The sequence below is a fragment of the Canis lupus genome, chromosome 27 (assembly GCF_003254725.2).
Source record: "Canis lupus dingo isolate Sandy chromosome 27, ASM325472v2, whole genome shotgun sequence".
In the NCBI taxonomy this organism is placed as follows: domain Eukaryota; kingdom Metazoa; phylum Chordata; class Mammalia; order Carnivora; family Canidae; genus Canis; species Canis lupus.
Window position 1 is genome coordinate 25,100,859 of NC_064269.1, and position 27,239 is coordinate 25,128,097.

The 27,239-nt window shown below is 35.5% G+C and overlaps 1 protein-coding gene across 2 annotated transcripts in view; it reads left to right on the plus strand.

The window, feature by feature from the left end:
- ST8SIA1 (ST8 alpha-N-acetyl-neuraminide alpha-2,8-sialyltransferase 1) overlaps positions 1-27,239 on the plus strand; it is a 151,140-nt gene that overhangs the window by 114,321 nt on the left and 9,580 nt on the right. The window lies entirely within an intron of this gene.

Genomic DNA, 27,239 nt, shown 5'->3' on the forward strand with positions numbered 1-27,239 from the left:
ACTCAACATACAGGTTATAGGTTTTCCGAAGGAAAATCAAGAAAGAATAAAATTAAGCCATCACCAGACCCAATTTATTTGTTTATATATTTTTAAAAGGCTTTATTTATTTATTCGAGAGAGAGGGAGAGAATATGAGCAGGGGGGAGGGGCAAAGGGAGAAGAAGAAGCAGACTCCTGGCTGAGCAGGGAGCTTGATGCTGGGGGGTGGGGATGGGGTGGGGGGGGTGGGAGAGTGGTTTGATTTGATCCCTGGGCCCTGGGATCATGATCTAAGCTGAAGGCAGATGCTTACCCAGCTGAGCCACTCAGGCACCCCTGTAAACACCCATCTTGAATTACTTCGATATTAACGTTATATGTGTATCTCTACTACAGCTAAGAGGCAACTACACGAGAATAAGAAATTTTCAGCATAAGGTACTAATAATTCAAAAAGCAATTGAAAATGGAGAAACTCCAATAGTGATATACTGGTAAATGTTTTAAAACTAGCCCTAGGGGTATTGAGGAAAGACCTGATTTGTAGTTTGACGATTTCTGTGGTGTAAGTACTTCCATCATGGCTGATTTCAAGCTACCAATGTGATGTCAGTGGGCAGATGGAAAGAAATGTGCACAATTGACTCTCACATGCTTTTAGGAGCTGGCTTCAGTTGGACTAGTTTGTTCACAATTTGGAGAAAAAACTTAAATTTCTTCTCAGACCATATACCAAAATCAATTATATACTCATCGTATTAGCTTCTTAGGGCTACCACAACAAATTACCAGAAACTGGGTGGCTTCAACCAAGAGAAATCTACTCTCTTACAGCTCTGGAAGCTAGTAGGTGGGAATCAAGGCTAAGCCATGCTCTTTCTGTGTCTCGAGGGAAGGGTCCTTCCTTGCCTCTTCTAGCATCTAGTGGTGGCCAGCAGTCCTTGGCATTTCTTGGTTTGTAGACTTATCACTCTAGTCTCTGCTTCCATTGTTATGTTAGCATTTTCCCTGTGTGTGTCTATATGTGTCTGTTTTCTCTTCTTATAAGGATACCAGTTATTGGATTAGGCCACATCCTAATCTGCTATGATCTAATTTCAGTTTAACTAATTACATTGCAAATAGCCTATTTCCAACTAAGGTCACTTTCTGAGGTTGTGGGTGGACATGGATCTGGGGGTGGGAGCAACACTATTCAACCCAGTATAAAGATTAACATAAAATGTAAGAAACAAACCAAACAAAAACTAACATTGATGTGAATAATAATTTTTTTCCCTGAGGATGCATGCAATACATTTTTCTGCTAGAAGAATTCATAGGAGGATGTTTTATATATTTGAATTCAAATTTTAAAATTTCTTCTTGTCAAAAGCATGAACAAAACTGAAAATCTGACAATAATTTGGGAAAAAAAACCCTCATCAAGATGTAAAACTAAAAAGGGTAAATCTCTTTCATACATGAAGATAGTGTATAAATAGATATAAAAAGCAGTCTTAGGAGATAATGGATATAAAGGTGGAAAAGTCACAAAGGAGTAAATACAGATAGATGGCTCATGAAATTAATGTGTTCAACCATATTAATAATTAAATACATTCACATTAAAACAGCAGCATGCTATCTATTTTTAACTATTGAAGCAGCAAAAAATAAAGAGAAAAGATAACAGTGATGGTGTATATTCTCATGGGAGAAAAATGGGAGAATGAATTAGTGCAACCTTTCTTGTAGAAAACAAAAGAATTGACAGGTATCAAGAATCTTAATAATGTTCCTACCTTTTGAATTCGTAATAAGACTTCTAAAAGTCAATCCTAAAGCAATCATCTTCAAATGTATAAAGCATAAAGAAGTAGAAATAAAAAAAAGTATTAAAGAATTAAGTGTTATCTTGAGCAATTAGAAGTGCTCTATTGTTGAGGATTTATTACAGAGAATGTAATCCATGCTAGTTTAAGCATAAAGGGATTTATTTCAATAGGTTTTTGAGTTGTGGGGAGGGTCATGAAACTCAAAGCAGTGGAGAATGGAGACCAACTCCAAAGCCCCAATGTAGGGTTGTAGAACCTGCCACATTCAAGAGAGTGCAGAATCAGGAAACCTCCTGCCACACTGCGAAGCCCCAGCTTCAGCAGCTGGCTCCAGACTCCTGCTACTTTATCCGGAATCTGACTTTAAAAATGGACCCTATCTCTCTCCTCTCATTGAAGTCAGTTCAGAATTCAAGACACACAGGTGTCTATTGTGTGTCTTGAGGCGGAACCTACATCACAGCTAGCTATAAAGAAGTCTGGGAAATGCAGTTATAGCTTTCCAGCTTCTGAGTAGAGGAGGGTACAGAAGGAAGCTGGAATGGATATTATATGATCCAATCCATATATTTGCCACACTCTAAACACCCAAAATATTGGAAATACATTCAGTGGCTTTAAATGACTTAGGAAATACTTCTACATATTTTTTTAAATTAAAAAAAGCATGAAATAGTAGCATATATCATGTATGATCTCAATCATATAAAAAATATTTGAGGACAAAGCACTTTAGGAAAATATGCCAATGTGTTAAAACCAGCATGAGACTATGGGAGAGTTTCTCTTACTTTAAGTATATCTTTTACTTTTTCTACAGTGATCATAAAGTAATTTTACAATCCTCATCCTTCATTAAACAAACAAATGTTTGTTAACTAAATACAGGAGTTAGTGACATAAATGGACAGTGAGTAAATATCCATTTTTATTTATTATGTGGTTTTAAGGTTTAAAGAAATCCTTTAAAAGGATTGTTACTTTCCCTTTAAACGTGGGTTTTTTACAGCAGTCATGAGTTGTGGTGCTGGTAGAAAAGTGCAAATAGCACTTTAGCCATTTAGATATAAATTTAGGTGTGTATATATTTGTGTTATGTAATAAATAAGTAAATAGATAATATATTTTATATACAGTATTTAAGTATTTATGTTCAAGTACATAGCTTTTGTATTTGGGTTCTTTAAAGAAACAATCAATTGGGGAGATATATATGTTTCTATATATTTATAAGTTTTTATATGAAGAGATTTGTTTATTTATTTATTTATTTTGAAAGGTTTTTGTTTATTTGAGAGGGAGAGAGCATGAGCAGGGAGAGGGGGTGGGGGAGGGGCAGAGGGAGAAGCAGACTCTCCCCTAAGCAGGGAGCCAGTTTTTTTTTTTTTTAAAGATTTTATTTATTTATTCATAGAGACACAGAGAGAGAATGAGAGGCAGAGACACAGGCAGAGGGAGAAGCAGGCTCCATGCAGGGAGCCTGAAGTGGGACTCGATCCAGGGTCTCCAGGATCACGCCCTGGGCTGCAGGCGGCGCTACCGCTGCACCACCGGGGCTGCCCCCAGGGAGCCAGTTTGAGGCTCAATCCCAAGACCCTGGGATCATGACCTGAGCCAAAAACAGATGCTTAACCTCCTGAGCCACCCAGGCACCCCAATATGAAGAGATTTATTATAAAAATTAGCTCTTATAATTATGGGAGGTGGGAAGTCCCAGCATTTGCTGTCTGCAAGCTGGAGACCCAGGAAACTGGTGGTGTAGTTCCAGAGTCTGAAGGACTAAGAACCAGGAAAACTGATGGTATAAGAACAAATCCAAATCCAAAGACCTGAGAACTGATGGTGTAAATCCCAGTCTGAAATCAGAAGACTGATGTCTTTGCACAAGTAGGCAGAGCGATACTCTCCCTTCCTCTGCCTTTTGGTTCTATTCAGGCCCTCAGCGGGTGGATGACACCCACTCACACTGGGGTTGGCAACCTGCTTTACTTAGTCTACCATTTCAGATGTCAGTCTCATCTGGAAACACCCTCACAGTCACACCCAGAAATAATATTTAAACAAATATCTTGGCACCCTGTGACCCAGTCAATTGATGGTTTAAACCATCACAGCTATATATAATCTTTTTTTCCTATTAAAATATAAACTAATTTTATTTATCAATAATAAATAAATCACTAAGTATAATAATTGCTTACAAAAAAGAAGACTCAGACAAACAGTACATACGGTCTTTTCCTAGATAACTAGCAATAGTATTACTTTTCTTTCACATAAGGCTACTTTTAATTAAAATACCATTGGTATTTTGAATGAATAAATTTTTGCTGTTTATCAACTGCAACAAAAAATCATTTAAGTTCTTCAGTATCCCTTTTTCCTCTTCCTTAAATATTAGAGGTTTTGTTTTTGGTGAATTAAAGCTTTTCTAATGTAAATCAGCTCCTGAAATAAAACTACCCAAGTAGAACAAAGGAGTTTTTTTTGTACAATTCTCCCTTGTGAGGAAGCTTCTCTTCCGAAATATCTTTCTGGACCCTGCTTTCCAGCTCAGCATATGACCTAGCACAAGACTTTCCTCAGTTTCTGACTTAACTGCCTCCTCTTGTTACAGGAGACCTCTTTCAGGGTGATGCTAAAAGGTATAGAGTAACATGAAAATAAAATTAACCAAAAAAAAAAAAAAAGAAAAGAAAATTCACCCAATAATAAGTATAAATTAAACTAACTTTTTCTTCTAAATTCGCCTTAATATAAATATATTTGGTCTCTTATCCTAACAGATTGTGATTATAGGGACTGCTGTTAATGATTCCAATTTATGCATTACTCTGTTTTTTTGTTTTTTGTTTTTTACTTTCCTTCTCATTTTTGAACAGTGGGTGAAGAATGGTGGTATTAGCTATATTTTAGAGACATAGGAGAACAACTGCTAAAATTTGTTACTCAAAATACTTTAACATAGGCAGTGACTAAAGACAGAAAAGGAAGAAATTGCTATTTGTCCTGCATCTAATATAGGTGTCAGTTGGAAAAATGGTTTACTTTAAAAGCTGATGTAATTCACTAACACGTGAATCACAACACGAAATGAAAATAGATGTTCTCTTTTCAACAACTTATAATAAAATTAACTCTTAGGCTCTGTTTTTACCTAACCATAGAATCAACTGTTTTTGCAGTTTACTGAGGTTTTGTTTGGGGCTGTTTGCAATTCATGATTGGAAAGAATTGGAGGTGAGATGAAATGAGTGTATAATTAGTTCTTGCAGTTGAAGAGAGCATGTGAGACACACCTTCTCACCTCCTCTTCTTTGTTATTTTTTTCACCTTGTTATTTCTCTCTTCGTCTTTGTTCAACATGGCAGAGAAATAATGGGATCAATACTAGGGAGGGAAGTGATTTTTGTTCCTTTTCTCTTTTTGTATATCAAATTCTGTGTCACACTAACTCTTGGTTGTGTGATCTTATCTTTCCATTCGTTTTTGGCAATATTTTTTATTCCCCTCCTCTTCTTCTTGTCTTTTTGCTTCTCATTCTTCTGTTCACTGTCTTTTTTCCCTTTGTTCCCCATCCCTCTCTCCTCCTCTTCTCTCTTCCCGGATACATTTTAGAAGGTCATAATAGCATGGATGAGCAGGGCATGTGTCTGAAGGACTGTGTGCTTCTCCAGGAAAACTGGCACCCTGAGTGGAGTCCAGCTAATGCTGGGAGATAAATTTAAAATGGCTGACCCTAGTTGTGCCTGCATGTGGTATTTTGGGAATCACGCCATGTCCATATTTCCAGTAGGAAGATACAAAAATACTAAAGTTACTAAGAGAAGAAGGGACCCAAGGTTGCGAAGAGGCTAGTATGGATTACTGGGACACCAGAAGGAACCACAGACTTGAGTAGTGGTGACCAGCTGGGTGTCCAAAAGAACCAGAAGTACCAAGCACACCTCACAGACACCAGTGCTGGACCCCAAGGACCAGGCAAAGATCAACCACACCAACTTAGAGACAGCTAAAGGATCCACCACTTCTGTGAGGATCCAGAAGGGAGAGGCTTTCTGGGAGGAAAGAAGAAATTGCTATTTGTTCTGCATCTAATATAGGTGTCAGTAGGAAAAATGGTTTACTTTAAAAGCTAATGAAATTTCTCCAGCTTTTGAAGGAATTTTGCATTTAAATAGATGGAATATTTCCTCCAAAGACTGTTTTACTTCCAAATACACTTAATTACTTTGCAATGATAAATCTAAGGTTTTCTCTTGTCATTAGTAAGAATTGGAGCCTCAGAACTCAGAAGATAAAGGCAAAGGGGAGGGTGGGAAGCTAGACTTTCTGAATTGTGTGCAAATTTCCATCCTGTTTTAGAGGTATATGTGAAAGACAGAAATCATTATATTAATAGAGGTCAACTCTGAATGGTGAAATGGTTGTGTGATTATCGTTTTTTTTCCTTCTCTATCTCTGTCATTCAACATAAATTTATTGAACATTTACTTTATGTCAAACATACTGCTCATCTTTGTGTTCATCTGTATTTCCTAATTTATCTACAATTAGACAATTACCATGTTTTGCTTTTGCAAACAGGAAAAAATAATTTAATACTATTGCAAAGTAAATCTATCCGATTCACCCATTGTAGTATTTGAATGATACATGTACCACCATGTGAGTTGTAAACCAGGTCTTGGAATGACTCCTCTATTTCTGAATATGTGCTTTGAGGTTTGGTTAGTTATAAATTCCAAGCTTTTCAAGACTCCTTTTGTAGAGCTTATACAGAGCTTAATTCCCATGCAAACCTTTCATTCACAATTTTAGAACTACCATGTTGTGATTATGTACAAATCAGCATTCTGTTTTGATCTTCAGAGGTAGAACACGTTTGTGAGTATCATGATACCCTAGTACTCAAATGATCATACCCAAAATGGATTAGAAGCATTCATGTGAAAGCCAAGTCTGGTAGTTGATCCTATTTTTGAGATAATAAGCTCTCTATATAAGACGGATATTTACCACACCAAAAACAATGGGTGTTCTTTGCAGATGGCTCTTGGACATCTTGACAAGGCTCTGGCAGCCTATAAAAGTAACATTTACAAGGTACAAATGGCACATAATAGTGAGATATTTCCATTTGCTTTCCCGGAGCTATCAAATATACTTTCTAGTGGTTCTTGGGATTTGTTAATTATTAGTTAATCATGATTTCATTTTTAAAAAATTCTCATTAAGAAGACTCCCCAGATTAGTTGCACTTTTTGGCTTGCAGTAGCCAAGCATTAAATCTGCCAAGTCACCCAACTAAAGGCTGGGTGGGTGAAACATTAAGTCTTCTTTTGTTTCTTTTTTTTTTTTTCTTTCGTTTCTTCAGATTTAGTCATGGCTACACAGTGATATCAAATGCCCTTGCCCTCAACTGTCCTGGTTGGCTGTTAAGGGTAGCTGACCACCCCCTAGATACTGAGGGGAGAAGGATCTCCACCTTCACGTCCTTCTTGCATTTTTGATTGAGTTTATGTCACAAAAAGAGAAATTCAACTTATTTTCTAACATTTGAAATGAGAAATAAAGAAATAGATGCTAACTCTAGAAATACAATAAAATTAAAATACTACATAATTTAGATTTATGATAAAGGTTTTATTGGCAAAATTTTTAATTAAAAATAATTGGATAATGGAATCTATCATTAATTAAATGTGATAGCTAGAACAAATGTGCAGTATATTAAAAATGTTCATGCAGGGGATCCCTGGGTGGCTCAGCAATTTAGTGCCTGCCTTCAGCCCAGGGTGTGATCTTGGAGTACCGGGATCGAGTTCCACATTGGCTCCCTGCATGGAGCCTGCTTCTCCCTCTGCCTGTGTCTCTGCCTCTCTCTCTCTCTCTCTGTGTCTCTCATGAATAAATAAATAAAATCTTTAAAAAATGTCCATGCAAATGCAAATAAATCCATTAATTGCTTTAAAAATTACATTATGGAAGACATAAATTCTTTATGATAAAATAGAGATGGTGCATTTTATATTTTCGAGAGATCTCATTCTCTTATATTTAACTTTTCTCTTTATGAATATAGAAAAGAGATTCTTTTATATTCTTTCACTCTAAATAAATCTCTGATAAACTATATGAAATTGACCATTTCACTGACCCCCCACTTACTCTTTCCTTATTTCTGTGTGTTCACTGACAGTTTGAAATATCAGTAACGTATTTAGATTTTTTGACAAAATAATGACAAATGAACACACAGTTACGTGTACCTCAGTATTTCAAAAATGTTATGTAAATACATTTAGGCATAACCTGCCTAGCAAGTGGCTAACTGCTTCCTTGGAGGTGGTGTTCATTTTTCTAGAGTTTTTTAGAAACTGGTTTCTCATTACTTGTTCTTGCAAAGAGAAGAGGAAGAATGGTGGTTATATGATGTTGGTGTTGATGGTGATGATGATAATGATGGTGATGGTCGTGTTGGTCATGATGATGGTGGTAGTGATTGTGATGATGATGGTGATAATGATGTTGCTAATGATGACAAAGATGATGATGGTATTGATGGTGATAATGATGGTGACAGTGGTGATGGGGTGATGATGATGATGATGATGAAAGCTAAATATTATAAGAATTTTTATGTGTCAGATATTATTCTAAGTGCATCACACATATGAACTCACATAGTCCTTACAGTGACCTTGTAACTAAGTGCTCTTATTATGTCCATTTTTTTTAGATGAGAAAATTGAGGCATAAACAGATGAAGTAACTTGCTTAAGATTGCACAGTTTACCTGTGGAAGAGGCTGAACATACAGTCTTCTCAAAGTACCTTCTTTATAATTGGAAGTCACATTTGAGATTATCATCTGTATCAGAAATTTTTGTAAGATACAATTATAGCAAAATCAGTGGGCTTCTAAAATCCAATCTGTTTTTTAAAATACAAGATTATTACTTTGTGCCAACATTGCCACAATTTTATTTTACTTAAATGGTGATATTCCACAAATTAGAATATAACTCAGTTAATTTTATATATTTCAAAATGAATCAATATCTGTTTTTAAAGTTCAGTGTGACTTTAACTTTATATTGAAATTTAGAGAAATAAATACAATTGCTATTATAAGAACTACAAAAGGGAGAAATCATAAAAGAACAGTTATGGTCAGAAAAACAAGCATAATTTTATTTTTCTGGAAAAAATGAGATTTTTTTCTAAATGATTCCTGGGATTAAAAATGATCATATGATTTTTGGAGGGTTGATGTTTGTCAGAAATTACCATATTCTCTTTACAAGAAAATGAACTAGTGTCTAGTGAGAGATGTGTAGTTAAGAAAGCTATTCAGTTCCTAATTATCCATTTTCTGATTTAAGGCAAGGGAATAGTTTGCATAAAAACCAGTGAAAGAAAATGTTGACGAATATGAATGCAATCAAAAGTATCTTTTATCTTAGTATTCTTTTTTTAAGTCTTAGTATTCCTGAAAGAAAAAGCATTTTGTGTTTTTTTTTCTATAGCATATTTTGAAGTGAATTAAATGCATTTTGTGACAAAAATGGCAAAATCCTTAGAAATTCATTTGTTCCTGTATGTATTTATTCATTAAACAATGAGTGTCTACCCTCAGTCAGGCATAATATTAGGGAACAGAAAAATAAAGGACATTAGCCTTTTCTGAAAGAATTCTGGAAAAAAGCCATGAAAATTAAAGAGATAACTACATGACAAGGTGATAAGTACCTTGATAAAAATGAAGTGCTAAAAGAATACAAGTTAGGGACCTGATCCAAGCTTGGTCCCTTGGAAAACTTTCTATAGCAGATGCCATGAGTTGAGTCCTGAATTAGCAGGGTCAAGGGGGTATTCACATCAGACATAAGAAGTAGTGTGCAATGGCTTAGAAGCATGACCCTTTTGAGGAACATCAAGTAATTAGGTGGGGCAAGGGTAGAGAGTCCTGGTCAGCAATAGAAAGAAGAGAGACAATAAATAAATAAATAAATAAATAAATAAATAAATAAATAAATAAATAAAAATAAATAAAAAGAAAGAAGAGAGACTGTGGTTGTAGGCCAGGATTGTGTCACAAAAGGTTTTGAATATCCAAACTGCTTAGACAACTTGAGGACAGGCCATTGAAGAACTGGTTCTTGATGGGTAGTGACATGATCAAATTGGGGATTGAAACAGTTATGTGGGTGCCTTGAGAAGAATGGTTTGGAGATTGAGAGATCAGTTTGGATGCTGTTGCTATGATATAGAGGAAGGTTGATGATGTGAAATAAAACTATGGCATTAGGATGGGCTAACTGCTCTAACAAACTACCACCAACCATGAAGTATTCTCACTCAAGTACAGTGAAGGTGTATGGGGAACTGAAAGAGTTTTGCTCCATGCTGTCATTTATGAACCCAAACTTCTTCCATCCTGTGGTTCCACCATTCTTCTAGGACCATAGGATCCTTGACTGTACCTTCTTTATTCTGCATTGCTGTCAGAGGAATGACTAGAGTAAATATTGGATTTTGGTGAGAGATTGTAGGGTCCAGACTAGAAGTGTTCTCCAGCAGTTTTGTCCAGAACTTAGTCAAATGGCTCTACCTAACCACAAGGGAGTTTGGGAAGTAGTCCTTCTGCATGCCCTGGAAGAAAATAAACTGGGTTTGGTAAGCACATGCCAATATTTAACTGTTTCTGACCTTAGAATGGTCACTTCATATAGCTTAATCTATAAGTAATAGGAGAAATGGGAAAGTAGACTCAAGATCTTTTATAAAAGGTGAGCTTAGTAACAAACTGGGTATGGAAACAAGAGAGGAAAGACTCATAGCTCGGTTGAGTCATTGGTGGATGATTGTCCTATTTGTTCAGATAAGGAATATGGTTGTTACAAAAGATGCTGGAGGGAAGATGCTGAGTTTGAGATGCTTCCCACAGCGCTTCACAGAACTTGCTCCCTTGTTTTCATAAGACATCTGCTAAAATGTAACTCTAAGAGGCAATATCCCCACCTTCTTGTTTCCTTTTACTCTATTTCTTCATGGCATTCCCCACATATTGTCCTTTTTTGTTTTTTGTTTATTGGTTCTCTCTTCTCACCCAAATAAAACGTAAGTTGTGTGTAGTCAGTTTCCTTATCTGTAAAATAGAGATATTAGTTGTATCTAGTTCATGGCTATGTTTTATTGCATGAATACTTGGAAAGTATTCAAGAGCCACCTGAAAGTATTCAAGGTGCAGTTGGTTAAACCTGTAACTCTTGGTTTTGGCTCAGGTCGTGATCTCAGGGTTGTGAGATCAAGTCCCAAGGAAGGATCCACTCTCAGGGCAGAGTCTGCTTCAGATTCCCTCTCCCTCTCCTTGTGTCCCTCTCTACCAATGCTCTCTCTCTCTTTCTTTCTCTCAAATAAATAAATCTTTGTTTTAAAAAAATATTTAGAATAGTATCTGCCCTATTGCAAGCACTCAATAAATATTAACACTTATTACAACCAACAGACTGCTGGCCATTTCCATTTTGATTCATTTACACAGTCAACAACTATTTACTGAGTACTTGTTATGTGTCAGGCACTGTTCTACACACTGTGGGATATAGCAGTGAACAATACAGACAAAGTCTGTGCTCTCTTAAAACTTTTATTTGGGTGAGAAGAGAGAACCTTCCACATAAGTAGTTAACAGGAATTTGAGGACAGGGAGAATGAAAGGGCAGATGAAGGGAGAAGGAGAGAAAAAAATGAGGAGTAAGGACATCCTGGGAGGTTAGAAACTAGTCAGATCACAAGTGGGACATTCTCAGTGATGGGGTGGTGAAATCACTTTTAAGAACAGAGATGCCTAATGTGCATTTTTATGTTCTTTGCTTGATAGTTTTTTAGTCAGTCCCCTCCACCTCAAACCTTCTGCAAATTTTGCTACATACACATAATGCCTTTAGAAATTGGTATTCTAGAAAAATTAAGGAAAGGGACTTTTAATCCATGTCTGCCTTGATGTGGAGCAGAAAAAGGGGAACAATCACAGGAGACAAGATGAGGAGACAAGTAATTTGAAGGCAATTTGAGGAACCAGGTAATAGAAATAAACAATGATCATGTAAATTTAAACTAATGGAAATTCCCAAAAGATTGTAAAGAATATCGAACTCTATGGCAGATACAGTATAAAAGTTCCAGGGACGCGTGGGTGGCTCAGTGGTTGAGCATCTGCCTTTGGCTCAAGGTGCGATCCTGGAGTCCAGGATCGAGTCCCACATTGGGCTTCCTGTAAGGAGCCTGCTTCTCCCTCTGCTATGTCTCTGCCTCTTTCTCTCTCTCTGTCTCTCTCTCTCTCTGTCTCTCATAAATAAATAGATAAAATCTTTATATAAAAAAAAGAGTTCCAAATCAGTTTAAAAAAAATAACAAAGGAGAGGCTAACCTCTATTCACATCTGAATTCATTCTGATAGCTTCCTCATCATTACATCCAGTCTAGCTGTTTAACATTCCAAAATTACATGGCAGAAAAGCACCATGGTTAAAACTGAAGCCTTAACACCTTGATTTGAATCTCATCTTTAATATTTACTAATGTGAGTTTGATCAAGTTTCTTAAGTTGTATGTAGTCAGTTTAAGTTGTATGTAGTTGTATGTAGTCATTATCGTGTGGGTCCTAGTTAGGTAATGAAAATGAACAAATATCCCAGAAATTATAGGACTCTTAAGAAGAATTCATCTATGGATGGAAAGAAAGAGATCAAGAAGTAGCTATAGAAAGATGTACTTTTGAGGAAATTTTTTGTTGTTGTTAGTTTTTGTTTCTGGTTAAAGAGACTTGGGCAAGAGCCCATGTTGGGGAAAGAGCCAGTGAAAAGGAGTGATGAAGGTAAAGGCAATAAAAGAAGAAGAATGTGACCAGATTTCTGAGAAGGTACGAAAGATTGGCACCCAGATCACAGGCAAATCAATTTATGCAAGACAAGGGAGATCTGTCTTCCCCTCAGACTAAACAGTGTAACTGAAAGAGCATCGAATCGAAGTCGGATTGAGCTGAGCTGGAACCTACAATTCTACACTGTCGCTGTGAAACTTCGCTAGAGTACATAACCACTCTTATCCTCAGTTTCCTCAACAGCAGAAAAGGGATAATGTCCTCTTCACAGAGTTACTACAGGCTTAAGTATGAGGCTTAACCCGTGTTAAGCAAGAACCTTAGAATTTATTGACTATTTCTGTAATTTGACTGTCGGTCTTCTGGTCCTTATCCCATACTATCACTAAAGTCATAAATAAACAAATCCACAATATATGTTTTTATCTGCTCCAAAGGGATTTGTGATTCTATGGCCTAATCTTCATTTGGAGTTTTGAATAAGTTTTGAGAGTTGACATCAAACTTGTTGCCAACAGGCCAAACCTGGCCATCATAATTGTTTTGCTTGGCTATTCCTTTTTTTTTTTTTTTTTTTTCTTTTTCCTCTAAGTCCTTTAGGTGAGACGTGTACATTCCCTTTTCAAATCTGCACTCTTTTGTTTTATGCCTGGCGCCTTCACATATTTTCCCAATCTGTTTGGCCCCTGTACACAACTGAGTTTTGATCTGGATTGATTTCTTTTTTAAAACTTTTTTTTTAAATTTTATTTATTTATTCATGAGAGACACAGAGAGAAAGAGAAGCAGAGACACAGGCAGAGGGAGAAGCAGGCCCCATGCAGGGAGCCCGACGTGGGACTCGATCCTGGGTCTCCAGGATCATGCCCTGGGCTGAAGGCGGCGCTAAACCGCTGAGCTACCTGGGCTGCCCCTCTGGATTGATTTCTACCGAGGTAGCACACGCCACTGAAAATGAACATGTTCCTAAATGTTCCAGGTAGCATCTTCTATCTCTACTTTACTTGCTCTCTCCTCAGCATTTACCACTGTTGATAAACTTTTGTAACTCTTTACTCCTTCTGTTATTGAAGATTCTTCTGGTTTCCTCTCACCTCTCTGCCAACCTACCCTTTGCTACAACTCTCCCTCCTTTGCCCACCATTTAAATCCTATAATTTGTCAGTGTTTTGCATGTTGGCACATGAGTCTTCTGGGCGATCTCACATCTGTAGTTTAACATGTCCAAAACTGTGTAATAATATTTTCCTTCGAACTACCTTCTATTGTGTTACACATCATCCTGAAATGAGCCACCAGAAGTCCAAGCCACCCAAGCCCCCAAACTCAAATCACTCTCATACTAGATGGGATACATATTTAACCCTGGTACAGAATTCACACCAAACCAGAATGGACACTGCCCTGTATTCCTCACCATTGCTTTTCAGCTGAAGATAAGCCTTGCTTGTTCCAGTCACCAGAGTCAGCTTTTCCTTCCTCCCCAATAGCCTGAGTGGTGAGACCCTCCCTTACTCTCCCCCCATGAACTAATGAATGTTAGTTAGTGTCCCTTTTTCCATATGGGTAAGATCTCAACCTTGATTGGCAGAAGGTCATCCTTTATTCTGTCCTGTACCTCATCTCTAGCTATTCTCAAGGCCCTATAGGTTCACTATGTTAAATTGTTTGCATTACCCTGAATACTACTTTTCCCACCTCTGTGCCTTTGCCCACCTGACTCTGTCAGACAAGCATACTTTCCCCTGACAGCTGTTTACATAGTTAACTTCTACTCATTCTTCAAAATTCAGCTCAGATATATCCATCTCTGAAAGGTCTGTCCTAAATTTCTCTCCTCTTAGCAATGTCCCAGTCTAGGTTTGGAATTGCCACTCTGCAAATATTTTAAAAGTTTTCATTCTTAAGACATATTGTAATATGTGCTAGGTATGGATGGGAGATCTTAGTATGATATGTTGTGTGCAATCTGGTAAAATATTTTCCCGTGGAAGAGCCACCAAAATAGGATAAGAAGGTACAGAGAAGAGAAGTATTGTGGAGCAACACGAATTTAATTTTCATTGACAAAGGAAAAGGAAGCAACGGCTGGGTAAACAAACAGCTGCACAAAGAGAGAAAAATGACAGTGAGTGACCGTGAACATGGCCAGCGGTCCAAAATATTAGAAAAGCAAGTAAATAATATGCGGAAATGAGTTAACCTACTGGAAAATTGCTGAAGCATTTGAACAGGAAGTAAATAATAAGGAAAGTGTTCAAATAAAACATAAAGAGAAAAACATTGGAACAAATATTCTATGTAAAAGAAGTGAACTTTTAATGAATTAAACTTAAGAGAAATTAACTTGAATATTTGTGACTTTTTTATAAAGATGTTTTATACTGCAAAGAGAACATTATAATAATATTAAAAACTTAATGAATAAAATTACCACACTCTTTGTTGCATTGAAAAGAATGAACCAGAAATTTACAATTGTTTTACTTTGTATTTATGTGATCACTAAGGAGACTAACTTTTAAACAGAAATATTTAATAACACAAGGAGCAACATAAATATATCACCTTCTAAAGAATGAGAACATTCCAGATAAGGCTACGTTTTTCTTTGACCCTCTACCTGCAACCCCCATACCCACTGCTCTCCCTAACCATTGTTTTCAACTTAGTGTGTATCCTTCCAACATCCTCCCATGCATTTACACACGTATGTTTAAGTATAGAAAATATATATCTTTACCTTGTGTGATAATACACTGTATTATTACAGTAGTAATTCTGAAACTTTTTTGTTTTTTTATATAACATTTTGCTTTGGAAATATTTCCATAGCAATACAAATGGAGCTGTGTCATTAAAAGAATTGCCATTATTATTATAGTATAGATATAACATTATTTGTGATGGACATTAAGTTGTTTTTAATTTTCTGCATACTTCAGCAAACATTCATGAATATGTGCTTAGTGTCATATGCCAGGCACCATTCTTGATGTTGTGGATTTATCAAGAAACAAAACAAGGTCTTCCTTGTGGGCATTCAAGAAGATATAAATGATAAAAAAAAAATGACATCCATTGATGATAAATGTCATGTAATGATAGGTAGGATGAAGAAATGCAACAAAGGTGAGAGATGAAATCATCAAGAAAGGCTTCTCTGAGGTGCAATTATCAGCCATGATCTAAGAGAAGTGAGAGATTATTTTGCAAATATCCAAGGCACCAGCTGAGAAATGGAAGTGCTGAGTCAATCGGAGTTCATATTGAAAATGCTAGAACATCTGAACTCTTTGAATAATTCCTGCTCCCATTTGAAGCATGAAAGTATCTATTTCTCATACTCTACTATTTATTATCATGTTCCTTAATTTTTACCAATAGGATATGTGGAAAACTGTAATTTTCTGTAGCTCTAATTGGTATAATTTAAAAATTGGTAGAAATTTATAACTTTAAGGCTGGTCAGATTGTATGCATTTTAATATGTACTTTGAATTTCTTTATCTCAGACTTGACAGCTCTATGTCATTGTCTATTTTTCTCTTTTCTTATTTGAATATTAATAATTTTTTGCTTTAATCATGCTAGAAAATAGAGTCAAGGGACTGGTACTTAATAACCACCTCACTTTCTTTTGTGTGTGTGTTTGTGAGCGTGTATTTTAGACATAATTGACTTTATCTTTTTCTCAAAATCTTCCTTCCTTCCTTCCTTCCTTCCTGCCTTCCTTCCTTCCTTCCTTCCTTCCTTCTTTCCCTTCCTCCGTCCCTCCCTCCCTCTCTCCTTTCTTTTTTTTCTTTCTTTCTTCTTTCTTTCTTTCTTTCTTCTTCTTTCTTTCTTTTTTCTTTCTTCTTTCTTTCTTCTTTCTTTCTTTCTTTCTTTCTTTCTTTCTTTCTTTCTTTCTTTCTTTCTTTTTCTTTCTTTCTTTCTTTCTCTTTCTTCTACTTTTGTCCAAATTTTTAATTTAAATTACAATTAGTCAACATACAGCATAACATCAGTTTCTGGTGTAGCATTTAGTGATTTATCACTTATGAACAACACCTGGTGCTCATCACAAGTGCCCTCCTTAATTCTCATCACCTATTTTACCCATCACCCACTGGCCTCCCTTTCCTACTTTCTTTATTGGTACCTACTTTACGTTGGTTGTAAGACATAGGCATATGTTCTCTAAGTGTTGCTTTCCTCCCATTCACTCTATTCTTTTCTTTCTTTCTTTTTTTAAAAAAATATTTTATATATTTATTCATGAGAGACACAGAGGCAGAGACATAGCAGAGGGAGAAGCAGGCTCTCCACCAGGAGCCTGATGTGGGACTCGATTCCTGGACTCCAGGATCAGGACCTGAGCCAAAGGCAAATGCTCAACCACTGAGCCACCCAGGCATCCCTATTCTATTCTTTTCTTTGGGGACTCTTACTATACACATGTTGGATCTTTTCATTCTGTATTCTCTGTCTCTTAATCTCTCTTATATTTTCTCTCCAGATATCATTCTGGGTAGTGTTTTCAGATTTATCTTTCAATGCATTAATTCTTTTTGATTCTATCAAATCTATTTAAACTTTTGATGAAACGTTTATTTTCAAAGGCTATCTTTTTCAGTGTCAGAATTTCCACTTGACTCTTTATCAAATCTACTTGGTCTTTTTGTATAATGTTTTGATTTATGATTTTTATTTATGTTGTCAATCTTGAAAATTTATTATTCAATTTATTTAAACTAAAAACAAACAAACCATTTCTTCCATCCCTGACCCCTCACCTTGCAACCACCAATCTATTCTCTGTATCTATGAGCTTGGGTTTTTTGTTTTTCTTAGATTCCACATAAAAGATCATATGATAGTTGTCCTTCTCTGTCTGACTTATTTCACTTAGTGTAATGCCTTTGGGTCTCTCCGTGTTGTTTCAAATAGCAAGATTTTATATTTTTATGACTGAATTATGTATATATTATTATATATAATATGGTTACACAATTACTTTATCAGTTTATCCATTGATGGACACTTAGGTTGTTTTCATAGTTTGGCTACTATAAATAATCTTGCAATAGACATGGGGATGCGTATATCTTTTTGATAGTTTGGTAGTTTGGTTATTTTTTTTTTAAGGAAAACTCCAAATAGTCTTCCATAGTAGTTTCACCAATTTATACTGACATGAACAGTGCACAAGAATTTTATTTACTCCACATTCTCATCAACACATCTTATTTCTTGTCTTTTTTGATAATGGCCATTCCAGCAAATGTGAAGTGACATCTCATTCTTGTTTTGATTTCATTTCTCTGATGATTAATGATGTTGAGCATCTTTTCATGTATGTACCTGTTAGCCATCTGTAAGTCTACTTTGGAAAATGTATGTTCAGATCTTCTACACATTTTTAAATCAAATTTTGTGTTTTTCTATTGAGTTTATAAGTTCTTTATATATTTGGGATATCAGCCTCATCTCAGGTAAATGATTTGGAGATATGCTCTCCCATTCTGTAGGTTGCTTTTCTTTTTGTTGATGACTTCCTTTGTTGTGCAGAAGCTTCTTAGTTTGATGTAGTCCTGCTAGTTTATTTTTGCTTTTGTTGCTTTTGCTTTAGGTGACAGATTAAAAAAATCACCACCAAGACCTATGTCAAGGAGCTTATTTCCTGTTTTTTTTTTTTCCCCTAAGGGTTTCATGGTTTCATGTTTTAAGTTCAAGTCTTTAAATTCATTACCTGTTAATTTTATGTCTGGTGGAAGATAGTGGTCCAGTTTTATTCTTTTGCATGTAGCTGTCCAATTTTGCAGCACCATTTATTGAAGAGACTGTTCTTTCCCCCTATTATATATTCTTAATTCCTTTGTTGTAAATTAATTGACCTTCTTGTGGACATATAAAGTGAATGGATAGGGATGGGCTTATTTTTGGACTCTTTATTCTGTTTCATTGTCTTTGTTTATGTTTTTATGCCAGTACTATACTGTTTTAATTACTGTAGCCTTTCTTTGAAATTGGAGCATGATGCATCCAGCCTTGTTCTTCTTTCTTAAGATTGCTTTGGCTATTTGGGATCTTTGATGCTTCTGTACAAATTTTAAGATTACATGTTCTATTCCTGTGAAAAATACCATTGGATTTTGACAGGGTTGCATTGAATCTGTATATTGTTTTAGGTAGTATGAACATTTTAACATTAATTCTTTCAATCCATGAGCATAGAATATTTTTCCAGTTATTTGTACCTTCTTCAGTTTCTTTCATAAATGTCCTGTAATTTTCAATAGATGTAGACCTTTCAAAAGGTCTTTCACCTTTTTGATTAAATTTATTCCTAGATATTTTCTTCTTTTGATGCAGTTGTAAATAGGATTGTTTTTAATATTTTTCTGATAGTTTATTTTTAGTGTAAAGCAATGTAACAGATTTTTGTATATGGATTTTATATCCTGTAACTTTACTGAATTTATTTATTTGATGGAGTCAAATAACAGTTATTTGATGGAGTCTTTAGGACTTATATAATATAATGTCACCTGCAAATAGTGATAGATTTTTTTCTTTCTTTCCAATTTTGATACCTTTAATTTCTTTTTCTTACCTAATTACTTTGCCCAGGACTTCCAATACTAAGTTGAATAAGGTGTAAGATTGGGCGTTCTGTCTTGTTCCTGATCTTAGATATCAGGATTATCAGATGATTGAGAATGATACCTGTTGTAGACTTCTCGTATATGGCCTTTATTATGTTGAAGTATGTTTCCTCTATACCTGTTTTGTTGAGAGATTTTATTATAAATGAATGCTAAATTTTGTCAACTGCCTTTTCTGCATCTATTGAGAATCATATGGTGTTTATTCTTCATTTTGTTAATGTGGTATATCACATTGATTGACTTGCAGATGTTGAACCATCCTTGCTTCTTCCACTCAGTGATATGTACTTAATTCATAAGTCATTTCTTTTTAGTGCTGAATAATATTCTATTATATGGATATAATACAGTTTCTTTATCCGTTCACCTTAGCAATTCATCTTGATTGCTTCCAAGTTTTTGCAGTTATGAATAAAGCTGCTATAAACATGCTTATGCAGGTTTCTGTGTGGACCTAAGTTTTCAATGCCTTTGAGAAAATACAAAGGAGCATGATTGCTGGATCACATAAGAGCGTTTGATTTTGTAATACACCACTAAACTGTCTTCCATAGTGGCTGTGCCCGTTTTGCATTCCCACCAGCAATGAATGAGAATTTCAATTGCTCCCCATACTTCTAGGCATTCAGTGTTGGTAGGGTTCTGGATTCTGGCCATTCTCATAGATGTCTAGTAATGGTACCTCATTGCTATTTTAATTTGCATTTCCCTGGTGATATACAATGTGAAGCGCCTTTTCATATGCTTATTTGCCATCTGGTGAGGTGTCTGTTGAAGTCTTTGGCCCATTTTTTACTTGAGTTGTTTTCTTATTGTTGAATTTAAAGAGCTCTTTGTATAGTTTGGATAATAGTTCTTTAACAGCTGTGTCTTTTGGGCACATATTTCTCCCATGATGCAGTTTGTCTTCTCATTCTCTTGACACTGTCTTTCACAGAGATGTTTTTAATTTTTTTTAAGATTTTATTTATTTATTCATGAGAGACACAGAGAGAGAGAGAGCCAGAAGCATAAGCAAGAGGGAGAAGCAAATTCCCTGCAGGGGGCCTGATGCAGGCAGGACTCAGTTCCAGGACCCCAGGATCATGACATGAGAGGCAGCTGCTCAACCACTGAGCCACCCAGGTGCCTTGAGATATTTTTAGTTTTAATGAATTCCAGTTTATTGATTATAGCTTTCATGGACCATGCTTTTGATTTGGTACCTAAACTGTTATTGCTGTAGCCAAGGTCACCTAGGTTTTCTCATTATTTATCTTACAGTTTTATAATTTTGCATTTTACGTTTATGATCCATTTTAAGTTTATTTTTGTGAAGACTATCAAGTCTTTGTCTAGATTCAACTTTTTGCATGTGGAAATCCATTTGTTTTAGTACCCATTTGTTGAAAACCATCTTTGTTTCATTGTATTGCTTTTGCTCCTTTGTCAAAGATCAGTTGAATGTATTTATGTGGGTCTATTTCTGAATTTCCTGTTCTGTTCCACTGAACTGTCTATTCTTTTGCCAATACCACATTATCTTGATTACTGTAGCTTTATAGTAAATCGTGACATTGCGTAGTGCCAGTCCTCCAAGTTTGTTCTTCTCCTTCGATATTGCATTGACTATTCTACATCTTTTGCTTCTCCACGTAAATTTTAGAATTACTTTGTTGACATACACAAAATAACCTGCTGCTATTTTGATTGGGGTTGCATTGTATCTACAGATCATATTGGGAAGAACTAACATCTTGACAATATTGAGCCTTTCTATCCATGAACCTGTAGTATTTTTCATGTTATATCTCATTTGTTTAGTTCCTTAATTTTGTTCATCAGAACTTCCTAGTGTTCCTCACATAGGTATTGTATATGTTTTGTTAGATTTATACAAAAGTATTTCATATTTGGGTAGTGCTAATATAAATGGCACTGTATTTTTTATTTTTATTTCAAATTTTACTTGTTTATTGCTCATATTTAGGAAAGCATTCGACTTGGTATATTAATTTTGTATCCTCCAACCTTGCTGTAACTTACTAGTTCCAGTTTAAAATTCTTTCAAATTTTCTACATGATGATTGTGTGAAGATGACTGTGTCTGTAAAGACAGTGTTATATATTCCTTTCCAATCTGTATATCTTTATTTCATTTTCTTGTCTAGTTGTATTAGCAATGACTTCTAGTATAATGTTGAACAGTTGTGGGAGTTAACCTCCGTAACATATTACCAGTAATAATGGGAAAGTCACATTTCTCACCATAAATTATGATGCTAGGTGTAGATTTTTTGTAGCTATTCTTTATCAAGTTGAGGAAGTTCTCTTCTATACCTGGCTTAGCTATTGATTTTTAAAAGCCATTCTTTTCTAAGTCTTTATTAGTTCTAGTAAATCATTTTCCAGTTGGTTCTCTTATATATATTCTAGATAGCTAATTATATCATATGCAAATATTGACAGATTCTCCCTTAAAGACATACTTGAAATATGTTTTTAAAGTTTTTCTTCAGTAGAGTATGTGAATCTTTCTGTTCCTGGCTCTTCATTTTAGATCAGATGTTACAACATACAAGATGATAATTGTTTTAACATATATATATATATATATATATATATATATCATATATTTTCTTTTGTGATGTGTAGTCCTTGTTAGAAATTGTTAATTTGTGGTTAAAAATAATAAACATTTTTAATTGAAGCTTCTATGATAATGGATTTGTGAATATCTAAATTTTAATCAGTTTTTGTTATATACACTTTGAAACTCTTGTTAGGTGGATAAAGTTTCTTGACTACTATATTCCTTCAGCAGTATTATTCACGTTATCAATATAAATTGCTTTATCTTTTTTATGATTAAAAAATTCAATTTCCATTTTTTACCAAAATTATACATGTACATAATTTAAAAAATCAGATAGTATGGCAAGAAGCAAATTCTTGTCTCACATTCCCCCAAGTAATGTTCCAAGATGTTGAAATTCTCTAGTTGATTTTTCTCTTGTTGCATTTTAAAGCAGCATGCTTAATTACAATATTAAACTTTTCAGTTTATCTCTTGATTTCTTGCAGAAAAATAAAGGCTTTTTTTTTTTTTTTTTTTTATTTATGATAGTCACAGAGAGAGATAGAGAGAGGCAGAGACACAGGCAGAGGGAGAAGCAGGCTCCATGCACCGGGAGCCCGATTTGGGATTCCATCCCGGGTCTCCAGGATCGCGCCCTGGGCCAAAGGCAGGCGCCAAACCGCTGCGCCACCCAGGGATCCCAAAATAAAGGTTTTTATCTGTTAAAGTGCGACTCACAGCACTCCTCTATACACCTACTTTCCTAACTTCTCAATTAATATATATCACAATTAAATTAAGTCATTACTTACCTTAGTGTCTACATAATTACTGTTCACATCTGAGAAAAAGTCAATTTTATGTAGTATTTGATATCCTGTTCAACTTTTAATTTTTTTCCTGTTAATTTCCCCCCAGAGCAAATAAAGGCTTTCCATGCATTGTCACTAAATCATCTCCAGACTCTCATCTGAGCTGCAAATCTTCTTTCATTACTGTTAACATCTATCAGATGAATCTATCAGAGGCAGTTTTTATTGTTGTTGAGGCATCTCTCCAGGAAGTGTCTTTTTCCTTTAACTAGAATCCAATTGATAGGTTTCTAGGCCTATTTTGTAGCTATTTTCCTAGAGATTTCCTTTCCAGAACCCATCAATTATCTTTTTAAATTGCCAATAGCTGTTTTTTATTACCTACGTGTTCTTTTGCTTTTTATAGCATCCTAGTCTTCCTTAATGCATACAGTAAGCTATTAACATTTCTAAACAAACTAATTATGAATTTCAAGGTTTTCTTCTGCCCCTTGAATAATATTGATTTCTTCTGAGTTCTTCCATTTTGTTCTCTGACTCTCATGGTGGCGACTTTCCTTCAGTATTTTCTGATCTTGGGTGTCTGTTCTTGTTCAGCAACGGGAAGCTCTGTACATACTAGATCTGTCACAGGTAGGCTTTGCTCTTGATTGAAAAGGTAGCAAGGTGGCTTTCTTTTGGGTGACTCTCAAATGTTGTTATCTACAGAGTGTCTTGGGCCAGTGTCGGTATTCTACTTGGGAACTATAAGCTTGGCTGCCAATTTTACAAGTTGAAAAGAATCCTCAGTTTCCCCTTGCCTGGGCCAGCTCTGGGCACGCAGTTACTGTTTCTCCATAGAGGCTGATATTCTCTCCCTGGTACCCACAGTGATAATTGACTGTTGCATGATTTTAGGGTTCAATCCACTTAAAAGTCTCTCCTGTCCCATACTGTAAACAATTACCTTATTGATTGTTGGAAGACACTCAATTTCTTAGTATCTTCTGCCTCTAGGCATGGGGCGCTGCTACATTTATACCAATGCTCAGCAAATTAGCTTATGTTCTGGCTTTCTGTAAGCATTCTGTTTTTCAGAGGTAACTTAGCTTTGGGGATTCATTGAGAGTTTCCCTTTTTTCAGGATGGATATAGATCTTTAAAAATATTTTTTCTTTCACTTCTGGAAATCAGGGGAGAACTGGACCCTTACCTTTATTTTTTTCAGTGTGCATCTTAATTGGCATTCTGAAGGACATTCTGAACATTTAACAGTTTTTATTATAATTCCTTTTAGATTATTTGTGTTTTTGTCTATTTTCATATCAATATATTTAGACTCTATAATGTGATCAATAGTGAGCTTTTTTTATTTTTATATTTGTGGAAAATGCTTTTCAGAGTCATTCCCTTTTTATTTAGTTATCTTATTTTCACGGTAATTTGGCATCTTGGTGTAATCAATTTTGCCAACATTTTCCTTTATAGATTATTTGCAAGTAGCTGGTACATTTACAATTGTTTTCTTTAGTTTTTCTTGTAATATAGGCTTTAAATATTCTTACTTATCTTGAAATTATTTTGAGATTTTCTTGTCAAATATGAATCTATTCCCCCTCAAATTTTCAAATTGTTAAATAGTTGGCTTGATAGTAACTGTATCAAATATCAGTGATTTTCTCTTTATTGTCATGTATGAAATTGACTTGTAAAGTATGCTATATTTCTGTGCTTTCTGCTATTTTTGTTCATATATTTATTTGTTTCATGCCCATATTCATTATATATTAATCATTTCTATTTTTAGTAATTCATTGGCTGATCTCACTTCATTTTCTTCTTTTTTCAATTTAATACTTTTCCCTTTATATAGTATACAACTATTCTGAGCTAAGTTTGTAAAAATTAAAGGATAAATAAAACTTGTCTCTTGTCTTCAAGGAGTACACAGTCTTGTAGGGTAGAGTCAGTTCATACTGAGAAGTTCCAAGAAAACTCCTTTGAAAGCTTAAGTTGAAAAGAAGGAATATGCTTTAGAAGGAGAAGCTTAAGTCTCGATGTTTAGGCAGAACTTCACCAGGGCAATGAATGGATAAGCCAAAAGGAAACTACCAATGCACAAAGATGAGGATAGATGCACAAACAAGGATGGCTGTAGCATAGGGTGAGAGTATAGAGAGTATTGAGAATGAGGCTGGAGAGTTGAGTTGGAGCACTACTACTGTTTTATAATTCTAGTTGAATTTTGTAATAGTTTAGTAAAATTTAAAACACCTCTAGTAAGTTCTTGATCAGGGTCACATTAAATATATTATGTGTTCCATAAATAAGTATTGAGTTGAATTGAGTTCTAAATATGTTGTTTGTTGAAAAATGGGGTAGGTAAAAATAATAAAATGTTATATATAGGCTGGTTCTTTAACAGTATCAAAAACCTAAGGCTATAATAAATTCAAGATGTGGTGCTCCTTTTCAAAGATAAAACTCACAGAAGAAAGATTACCCTCTTCAAGAATAATTAGCCAGCTTTAAGACAGGGAACATAAAATCAATTTCCCTGATTTTGCTGAAGCTTTCTCTGTAATTCTCATTAGTATGTGGTCCACTACAAAAATAAGGATTAGTTCCATTAACCAGCAGAGCTCTATGGAAAAGGAGCCATTCTGCACAGCAATAAGGAGGAAATGGAAGCAAGAAAGATAACAGATAGAAGTAGACTAATTGCTCTAGAACATTAATAATGCAATGAAAAAATTAGAATGTAGCCTGGGAAACGATATGGGCATATGAAGAATTGCCTCATACTAAGTCCTAACTGTGCTTAGAAGACAAAAGGGAATAATTCAGGAGGTTAAATGCTTTAAAGAAGGAAGATCCACTTTAGAACATGAGTTTTTAAGAAAATATGAAATGGTTTGTTCCAAAACACAGAGGGGAAGAGGGAGCACTTCTTCCTGTTAGAATGGCAGCAAGGATAAAATTAGAAGATGTAAAGAAAGAGAAAGAAAGAGATGTTGAGAAATAGATGGCAGAGAGCCACACAACTTTCATGGATGGCTTTGACCTTCTAAATAAGTCTATCCACAGGACATCTGCACCAGAATCACCAGGGACTGCTGCATACAAATTCAGCACCCTGGATAACTCTCATTGGAACCCAGGAAGCTGTAATATCAGGATATTCTAACTAAAGTTTGAGAACCATGGTTCAAAAGAAGTAAAAGGTTTTCTGCAGGAGGATATGGTTACATGATTGGGAAAGCATTCATGTTTTAGAAAGACAATGAAAGATGTGGGTGGGCAACAGAGAGAATTGAACTATTAAGCATGGGCTAGTGGAGTTGAGAGGTAGGAATTTGTGTTGGTGAGGCTGGTTCAGCCCCAGAGTATGGTTAAATGTGCTTCCATGGCTTCTTTTAGGATAAAGTGTTTCCACTTACAAACTCTGTTACCACTTTTTTAATTTGTCAGGGCCCAGAGAAAATTGCTAAAGCAGGCTGCTGAATCAAGGACATGAAGAAAACTTGAGCAAATTTCCTTAAAGAACACACCTTTCTTGGCAGGCAGAGTTAATGACACTGATTGCTACATAAAATCCTGTGGATTTGTTTATTTAGAATTTTAGTTTCACATATTTATGATGAACTCTGCCAACATGTCAAGCCAGACTTCCCTCTGCTGGTTGTGGCTCCATTCCATTAGATGCTTCTGCTCTACCTGCACATAACCCAAGACAGGTGACTGCCCCTGTGTGAAAGAAAACAAAAGTTATAAGAACGTAGTGTAGGTCATTGTCTTTTTTCTCTTTTTATACACGATCTGTATCAGCAACCTCCTAACTGGTCTCCAGGCTACCAGCCTCTTCCTTCCCCAGATCATCAGTGAACCTTTTTTGACACAGACTGACAACTAAACAAACGATGAAATATTTGTGATACAAATGGTAAGTGCTGTGAGTACTCATGGCTGTAAAGTTTCCCCATCACCACAGACTGAAGTCCACAAACAAATTAGAGATGCATGAGGTTTTTTGCAATGTGTCTTATCTTCAACCACTGCCTCCCACCATTCCTGCCTCCCATGTCCCAGGGAAACAACCATCATGCTTGTGTCTGTACGCTATGCACCGTTGCCTGTGACTAAAGTGTTTTCTTCTAGTTTAGTTGCTCTGCTTCCTGTTGCCTCCCCACAGGAGATGTACTTAAATGTCATCCCCTCTCTGAAGCTCTCAGGCTCTACTACTTTAAGGCAGGATTAATTATTTTTTCCTCTGGATTGCACAGTACTTTATACAAATATCAACTGCTACATTTAGAGCATTATGTTGTACTCATTTATCTTTTTGTTTTCACAATTGGACCTGAATTTCTTAAGAACAAAATGGGGTCATTAAATGTTAAATTCCCCAGTGTCTGACACATTGGATGTATGCCACCAATTTTAGTTGAATACAGTTGAACCAGAGATCCTCTTTTTTATGGAATCCAAACTGAAAGAACATAGGAAAGTAGAGTTCTTTGAAGCAAGCAATGTGGACAACTCTGTTGGCAT